The sequence below is a fragment of the Mobula hypostoma genome, chromosome 22, assembly GCF_963921235.1.
Source record: "Mobula hypostoma chromosome 22, sMobHyp1.1, whole genome shotgun sequence".
Lineage (NCBI taxonomy): Eukaryota > Metazoa > Chordata > Chondrichthyes > Myliobatiformes > Myliobatidae > Mobula > Mobula hypostoma.
The window spans coordinates 34,563,440-34,573,207 of NC_086118.1; positions in this window are offsets into that span (position 1 = coordinate 34,563,440).

The following is a 9,768-nucleotide window of genomic DNA, read 5'->3' on the forward strand; positions in this document are numbered from 1 at the left end:
TAGTTAGTATAACAACAAGAAAGGTTTCTGCTTTTCAACTGGGCTTGATTTAGGTATACAGAATCTCTTATTAGTTGTTGTTTACACCCTTCCATACCCTTACAGCATCCTTTCTGCTCTTCTTAACCATAATGTAGTTAGTCTAAGTGAGAGGTGATTAGCAGTGAGATGCATAATGTTATTATTTTATATATAGTTTATAGTCAAGCAATAGGACTTCTTATTAATAGTACTTGTTAATTATTATTATTATAGTTATAATTGTCATATGTACCAAGATAGAGTCAAAACCTTTTGCTTGCATGCCATCGAAGCAGATCATGCTAAACGTAAGTATATTGAGGTCGCAAATAGTAGCTGCAAGAGAGAAAATGCAGTGCATGTGAACAAGTGCAAGCGTAATAAAGAGGTAAAGATCAAGAGCGTGATGACAGTCCGATAAAAGCCGTCCTTTGGTCTGGTGGTACTTTTTCTCAAGTTTCCTTCTGACCTGCAGGTCAGATTTCTATCATCTGCAATTTTTATTAGTTTTTAGATTCCTCTGGGAAGCAGCAGAACCAACACTTGCCCCATTCAATATCTCACTGTTTTCCTTTTACCAAAGTGTTAGTTTCTCACATGAATACTGAAAACCATTCAAAGTTCAAAGTAAATTTATTATCAAAGTGTGTATATGTCACCATATATGCTCATGAGATTCACCTTCTTTCAGGCATTCACAGTAGGACCAAGGAATACAACAGAGTCAATCAAAAACTACAATCAATGTGCAAAAGAAGACAAACTGTATCAATAAAAAATACATAATACTGAGAATGTGAGTTGTAGAGTCCTTGAAAGTATGTCGATAGGCTGCGGAATAAGTTCTGTTTTGAAGTGAGTTGCGTTATCCATGCTGGTTCAGGAAGCTAATGATTGAAGGATAATAACTGTTCCTGAACCTGCTGATGGAGACTTAAGGCTTCCGTACTTCCTGATGGCAGCAGCGCGAAGAGAGCATGGCCTAGATGGTGAGGGTCCTTTATAATGGATGCTGCTTTCTGATGGCAGTGCTCATTTGTAGATATGGTCAGTAGTAGGGATTTGTGTATGCTTTTCTGTTCTTGGGCATTGTTGTTTCCATACCAGGCTGTGATGCTAAAAGAATATTTTTAGTTTTGCTAAGTTTGTGACTGAGTACACCAACACTCTGAATAAATCAAAGGCATCAATAGGAAGCAGTTCATGTTCACAAGGTTGGGGTGAGAATTGAAAGCACGCTGCAACCAAAATCTAAGGAAGACTTTAGTGATAATGGATTGGAACTGCCCTGTTGGTCTCCAAACCAGTCAATGTGTGTGAAAGGCTTCTTTCCTTCCAATGGTGACAAAATAGCAGTCAATAATATGGGACTTCAAGTACTTCAGAAGTACTGCAATTTCTGGGCAAAGGTTTGTTTTGTATAGACTAATTATTTCTGGTTATGGAGAGAACAAATTATAGTTTAATCTATAAGCATTTTCTACAGGAAGATTAATTCATGAAATCACGCCGAACCCAGCCTCTACAAAATCTAAATATAACAGTGCCTGGAAAGGTCAACATGCAGTGTGATCAGAATTTTTTATATTGTTGACTCTACTTCTAACCATCAAGAAATCAGGAATATTCCTTCTGCCAGATTCATGTCAATGACTGTCCAGAACATATGAAATAGGAGCTCAAGTAGGTTATTCAGTCCTTTGAGCCTGGGTCAGCATTCAACAATATCATGGCTGATCTTCTGCTTCAACACCTTTATCCAGCAAACAACAGTTAGAGGATTGGAAGCTTTTAAAAATCAGAAAGCAACAAAAAAGCAATAAGGAGAGACAAGATGAAATATGATGGTAAGCTAGCCGATAATATAAAAGAGGATATCAACTTTAAAAAAAAAATACATAAAGAGTCAGGTCGCTTTTATTGTCATTTCAACCATAACTGCTGGTACAGTACACAGTAAAAACGAAACAACGTTCCTCCAGGACTATGGTGCTACATGAAGCAACACAAAACCACACTAGACTACGTGAAACAACACAAAACTACATTAGACTTCAGACCTACACGGGACTACATAAAGTGCACAAAACAGTGCAAGACAGTACAATAATTAATAAACAAGACAATAGGCACAGTAAAGGACAAATTACAATAGGATAATAAATGATGTAAATGTAAATGTAAACAATGTTTTAGCAGGAATTGAGAAAGAAATAAGTAAAAATTGAAAAGGGAGTGGAGTGGTGTTCAGCTGAGAAAGAGAGAGAGAGAGTGTGTGTATGTGTAGGTTGGTGTCAGACTAGACTCTGGGAATTGGGGAGTCTAATAGCTTGGGGGAAGAAACTGTTACACAGTCTGGTCGTGAGAGCCTGAAAGCCCGAATGCTTCGGTACCTTTTGCCAGATGGCAGGAGGGAGAAGAGTTTGTATGAGGGGTGCGTGGGGTCCTTCACAATGCTGTTAGCTTTACGGATGCAGCGTGTGGTGTAAATGTCTGTAATGGCGGGAAGAGAGACCCCGATGATCCCTTCAGCTGACCTCACTATCCACTGCAGGGTCTTGCGATCCGAGACGGTGCAATTTCCGAACAAGGCAGTAATGCAGCTGCTCAGGATACTCTCGATACATTCTCTATAGAATGTGGTGAAGATGGGGGTGGAAGATGGACTTTTCTCAGCCTTCGCAGAAAGTAGAGATGCTGCTGGGCTTTCTTGGCTATGGAGCTGGTGTTGATCAACCAGGTGAGATTCTCCGCCAGGGGAACACCAAGAAATTTGGTGCTCTTAACGACCTCTACAGAGGGGAGAGTGGATATCCAACCACTGGGAAACGTTGCTGGAAAGGTAGTAATGGGGAACAGAGAAATGATGGATGGCAAATGATGGATCACTGTGGAACACAACAGCAATATGCCAGGGAGCAGAAGTGAGTGTTATTACTATTACAAAGGAGCAAGTGCTTAGGAAGTTGAAAGGTCTGAAGGTTGATAAGTCACCTAGACCAAATAGACTATGTCCCAGGGTTCTGAAAGAGATAGCTGAAGAGATTGTGGAGGCATTATGATCTTTCAAATATCACTGGATTCTGGAATGATTCTGAAGGAACGGAAACTTGCAAATATCACTCCACCCTTCAAGAAGATAGGAAGGCAAAATACAGGAAATTATATGCCTGTTAACCTGAGTTTAGTTGCCAAGATGTTAGAGTCCATTATTAAGGATGAGGTTTTGAGGTATATGGAGGCACATGATAAAATAGGCTGAAGTCAGGATGGTTTCCTTAAGGGGAAATTTTGGAATTCTTTAAGGGGATAACAAAGGAGAGTCATTGGATGTTATTTACTTGGATAAGGTGCTGCACACAAGGCTGCTGAACAAGATAAGAGCCCATTGTGTTACAGGAAAGATACTAGCATGGATAGGAGATTAGCTGACTAGTAGGAGGACAAGAGCGGGAATGAAGGGGGCTTTTGTTTTTGATTGGCTGCCGGTGACTAGTGGTGTTTGATGTGTATTAAATATTACAGTAATATTGTAACTATATTGTTAGATTAAACCAGGGGTTCCTGACCTTTTTCATGCCATGGACACCTGCCATAAACGAAGGGGTCTATGGGCCCCAGGTTGGGAACTCCGGGATTAAGCTTTCTTTGTTGTATGCATAATGCATTGTATGTTAAATATACAAACCCCATTTCCAGAAAAGTTGGGATATTTTCCAAAATGCAATAAAAACAAAAATCTGTGCTATGTTAATTCACGTGAACCTTTATTTAACTGACAAAAGTGCAAAAAAAGATTTTCAATAGTTTTACTGACCAACTTAATTGTATTTTGTTAACATACACAAATTTAGAATTTGATGGCTGCAATACACTCAACAAAAGTTGGGACAGAGGCATGTTTACCATTGTGTTACATCACCTTTCCTTTTAATAATGCTTTTTAATCGTTTTGGAACTGAGGATACTAATTGTAGTAGATTTGCAATTGGAAATTTTGTCCATTCTTGCTTGATATAAGACTTCAGCTGCTCAACAGTGGTCTCTGTTGTCTGATTCTCCTCTTCATGATGCACCATACATTTTCAATAGAAGAATACTTCTTCTTCTTTGGGTTGTATATATCATGTGCTTTCCGAATTGCTTCCAGAAAATCCAGCCGTGGCTGCTCTGCCAATATCCCTACCAGTGTTCTTTTCTGGTCAATTCTGGCCAATCCCTCTCTCAGGCCTCTATAATTTCCTTTACTCCACTGTAATACTGATACATCTGACTTTAGCTTCTGATTATAATCACCTCTCCAAGGGTTTTTTTACCTGAAGCTCTCTAATCAATTCTGGTTCATTGCACAATACCCAATCCAGAATAGCAGTGGGCTCAACCACGAACTGGTCTAAAAAGCCATCTCATAAGCATTTTACAAATTCCCTCTCTTGGGATCCAGCACCAACCTGATTTTCCCAATCTATCTGCATATTGAAATCCCCCATGACTATTGTAACATTGCCCTTTTGGCATGCATTTTCTATCTCCTGTTGTAATTTGTCAAATGCCTCTTTACTACTGATTCCTGGGATGGCAGGACTTTCATATGATGAAAGACTGGAACGACTAAGCTTATATTTGTTGGAATTTAGAAGATTGAGGGGGGGATCTTATTGAAACATATAAAATTCTAAAGGGATTGGACAGGCTAGATGCAGGAAGATTGTTCCCGATGTTGGGGAAGTCCAGAACAAGGGGTCACAGTTTGAGGATAAAGGGGAAGCCTTTTAGGACCGAGATTAGGAAAAACTTCTTCACACAGAGTGGTGAATCTGTGGAATTCTCTGCCACAGGAAACAGTTGAGGCTAGTTCATTGGCTATATTTAAGAGGGAGTTACATATGGCCCTTGTGGCTAAAGGGATCGGGGGTATGGGGGGGAAGGCTGGTACAGGGTTCTGAGTTGAATGATCAGCCATGATCATACTGAATGGCGGTGCAGGCTCGAAGGGCCGAATGGCCTACTCCTGCACCTATTTTCTATGTTTCTATGTTTTTTCTATGTTTAGGGGTCTGTATATAACTCCCATCAGGGTCTTTTTACCCTTGCACTTCCTTAGCTCTATCCACAACTATTCTACACTTTCTGGCCCCTTGTCACCTCTTTCTATTGATATGATTTTATTTTTTAATCAAAAGAGCCACGCCACCCCTTCTGCCGACCTGCCTGTCCTTTGAATACAATGTGTATCCTTGGATGTTAAGCTCCCAGCTATAATCTTCTTTCAGTCGTGATTCAGAGATGCCTACAACATCATACATGCCAATCTACCTTATTTTGTATACTGCTTACATTCAAATGTAACACCTTCAGTCCTGTATTCACCCTTTACAATTTTGTCTGCCTTTTACATTTCAACTCATCCTGTTGATTGTAGCTTTGCCCTATCGTCAGGCTCTCCTTGCTAGCAGTCTCACTACACACTGCCTCGCTTTGTAAACCAACTACCTCATCTTCAGCACTATCACTCCGGTTCCCATCCCCCGCCAAATTAATTTAAACCCACCTGAGCAACCCTAGCAAACCTGCCCACAAGGATATTGGTCCTCCTCAGTTTCAGATGTGACCCGTCCTTATTGTACAGGCCGTACCTTCCCCAGAAAAGATCCCAATGATTCATAAATCAAGTGCCCCTGCACCTGTTCCTCAGCCACACATTCATCTACCAAATCATCCTATTCTTCCCATCACTCACATGTGGCGCGGGCAGCAAACCAGAGATTACTATCCTAGTGCTCCCATTTCTCAGCTTTCTACCTATGGCTTAAAATCTCAATTCAGGACCTCCTCACCTTTTCTACCGATGTCATTTGTGCCAATAGGTACCAAGACTGCTGGCTGCTCACCCTACCCGTTCAGAATGTCCTGGACCTGATCCGAGACATCCCTGCCCCTGGCACTTGGGAGGCACCATACCATCTCTCTGTTCCTCAGATATGGAATCTCCTGTCACCACCACAGTCCTTGTCACCTCTCTGCTTTGCTGAGCCACAGCACCAGACTCTGTACCAGAGACCCGGTCACTGTGGCTCCCTCCTAGTAGGTCATCCCGCTCAACAGTATCTAAAGCGGCGTACTTATTATTGAGGTGAACGGATACTCTGCCTTGGCCGTGTATTTCCCTTCCTACTCCTGACGGTCACCCAGTTACCTGTCTCCTGAAAGCTAGGGATGACTACCTCCATGTAGCTCCAATCTACCACCTCCTCGTTCTCCCGTATGAGCCAAAGGTTATCAAGCTGCCAATCCAGTTCCTTAATACATTCTCTGTGAAGCTGCAACTTCATGCACCTGGTGCAGATGTGTTTGGCCGGGAGACTCTTGGTTTTGGGTTCCTTATCTGAAAAAGGTTGTGGTGACATTGGAGAGAGTCCCAAGGGAGATTCATTAGAATGATCCCAGGAACAAAAGTGTTAGCATGTGAAAAGTGTTTGATGGCTCTGGGCCTGTACTCACTGGAATTTAGAAGAATGAGGGGGGATCCCATTTTAAACCTATTGAATATTGAAAGGCCTAGATAGACTGGACATGGAGAGGACGTTTCCTACAGTGGAGGAGTTTTGGACCAGAGGGCAGAGCCACAGCATACAAGCCTCATTTTCAGAACAGAGATGAGGAACTTCTTCAGCCAGAGGGTAGTGAATCTGTGGAATTCAGATGGCTATAGAAGTTTGTAGATTCTGATTAGTAAGGCTGTCAAAGGTCACAGGGAGAATGCAGGAGAAAGGGGTTGAAAGGGAAAATAAATCAGCCATGATCAAAAGACGGATTAGATTCGATGGGCTGAATTATCTAATTCTGCTCCTATGTCTTATGTCTTATCTAGGCCTTTAATTTTGAGGTTGTGATTGTAAATGATAAATTCATTTGCCTGGGAAAACATCCTTGATCCTTTCAATGAGGTCACCTTTCATTCACTTAACTCTAAAGGAACATGTTCAGTCTGTTCAATCATTCCTCACAAGGCAGACTTTCAGGAACCAGTCGAATGGATATCTTTTGCAATCCCTTGTTCTTTTTAGCTAAGGAAACAAAAATTCTACACAATACCTTTGCAGTACAACATCTTCTAGCAAAGAAGACTAACGAATACTAATTGCTTTTTCTTCACCTGTTCATTATTTTTTTGATGATTTAAGTCTAAGTACATTCAGGTCCATTGGAATGGCGATAATTTGTTACTTACAAGTGAGCATCCCTATTTGTAGATTCATTAAAATTTGAGCCATATTTTACTACAATGGATTTTGTATGTGTGGCCATCTACACCAATCCTAATTCTTGTATTAAAATATGTCAATATTACATCATATACTGTATATCTATGCATAATTACCACATTTATTTAAATCACATTTAAAATATTATTATTGGTTTATATTTATATTATTGATGTTGCCTGACCTGCATTTTGTGTGTTCAATTGGATTTCCAGCATCTGAAGATTTTCTTGTGCTTGTGCATTATTACAGGTGTTTTGATGGGAGGGAAGGGTTGGGGCATTTGGGGGGCGAGCCAAAGGGTTCGTGGGTGGGGTCAGGTTAGGGGAACAGGACATGGGGGGGATGGGGGGGAACATACCCAGGGCTTGGTGGATGGGTGAGGAGAGGTTGGGGATAAGCCAAGGGGTTGGTGGGTGAGGACGCTTGATAGGGTGTTGGGGAATAAGTTGAGGTGTTGGGTGGTGAAGGTTTTTAGGAATCAGGGTAGGGGGGTTTGGGGAACAAGCCAAGGGATTGGTGGTGGCGGGGAGGAACAAGCCAAGGGGTTGGTATAAGGGTAGATGGGAGGGAGGGTGGGGAACAAGCCAAGGGCTTGGGGAACAAGGTGAGGGGTTGTTGGGAGGGTGGGAGGGAGGGAGGGTTGGGGAACAAGCTGAGGGGTTGGTGGGCTGGGGAACAAGGCGAGGGGCTGGTGGGTTTGTGGGTTGGGGAACAAGCCGAGGGGTTGGTGGGTTGGGGAACAAGCCAAGGGATTGGTGGGCAGGGGAGGGACAGGTTGGCGGGCACCTCTCTCTCTTTCTCCGTCTTGTTTTACGGCGGTTGGCACCCAGTTTAATGGTGCATTACCGCCACCTTCTGCTCCAGTGTGCAATAGACTTACATTCTAAATCCCTTCACCCAATCACACACACACACACACACACACATACCCTAACCTACACTTTATCCTTCTATCTCTGGCCATCCTAGTACCCTATTCCTGATTATCCGTCATATCCTATAAAAAAAACCCTGTACCCCTTAAGAAAGCTAAAAATACCCTGACCTGTGCTCTCTCACCCATGCCCAGCAACCCTTTTAATGTGAATTCCTGCACCCCCAATTCCCTTAGATTAATTCTCATCATCTCTCTCTGTATCCCATACTTCCTGCAACTCAGAACTACATGTTCTACTGACTCCGCTTCCTGATATTCCTCACACAATCCTGTCTGGTGTTTCCCTATCATTTTCAATGTTTTGTTTAATGCACAGTGCCCCAGCCTTAACCTAGTCCACACAGTTTCCTCTCTTCTGTATCCACTACCTACCCTAGTACCTGCAACACTTTTTTGTATTTGATATAAATGCCTCCCTTTCCCCTCCCTGTCCCATCTTTCTTAGTCATATTTGGTTGATTTTTTCCCAGATTACGCACTTAACCTCTGCTTTACTGATACTAATGTGCATTTCTATATTTCCTTTCTTTAACACCCTCTTTGCCAACTCATCCACCCTCTCATTCCCCTTCACCCCTACATGTGCTGGAACCCACAGAAATTTTACCTGACCTCCCTGATTTGCAATTCTTGTGACTGACTGAAGGACTTCATAAAGTACATTTTGCCGACTGTTTGTGTGAAAAGACCTTAAACTTGCTAGAAACTGAGGATGAATCTGAACATATCGATGCTTTGGCTTGTCTGGCTTTCTGCACCCATTGCAACGCAACCAACACTGTCAGCATCTCCACTGTAAACACCCTTAACTTATTAGATGTTCTTCTACTGATTCCAATTTCTTTGCTGGTATAGGCACCCCAAACCCTGTCACTCCTATTTCATAAAAGTTGCTGGTGAACGCAGCAGGCCAGGCAGCATCTGTCGGAAGAGGTACAGTCGACGTTTCAGGCCGAGACCCTTCAGTTAGTCCTGACGAAGGGTCTCGGCCCGAAACGTCAACTGTACCTCTTCCTATAGATGCTGCCTGGCCTGCTGCGTTCACCAGCAACTTTTATGTGTGTTGCTTGAAATTCCAGCATCTGCAGATTTCCTCATGTTTGCACTCCTGTTTCAGGTTCCTTAGCACCATCCATATAAATCTGAGTATAATCACTATACTTTTCCATCACATGACAGTTAAATGCACTTACCAAATCAATTTTAAATTTTCCTTTCCTTTTTACCTCTAACAAATGTCAGGCCATACAAGCTTCCATGGAGCTACAACCGGATAAACTAATGAAGGACTTATCCTTAGATCAAACACTCCACACTCTTTAGCAATATCATTCCCTACCTGACTAAAGTTATCCCCCTGAAACCTCCCATTTTCCCAGTACTCCTGCAACACTCCTTTAGCAGGACGAGAATCATTGTGCCCCTGCAAATTTGTCATTGTCATAGTCATACTTTATTGATCCTGGGGGAAATTGGTTTTCATTACAGTTGCACCATAAATAATAATAGAACCATAAATAGTTAAATAGTAATATGTAAATT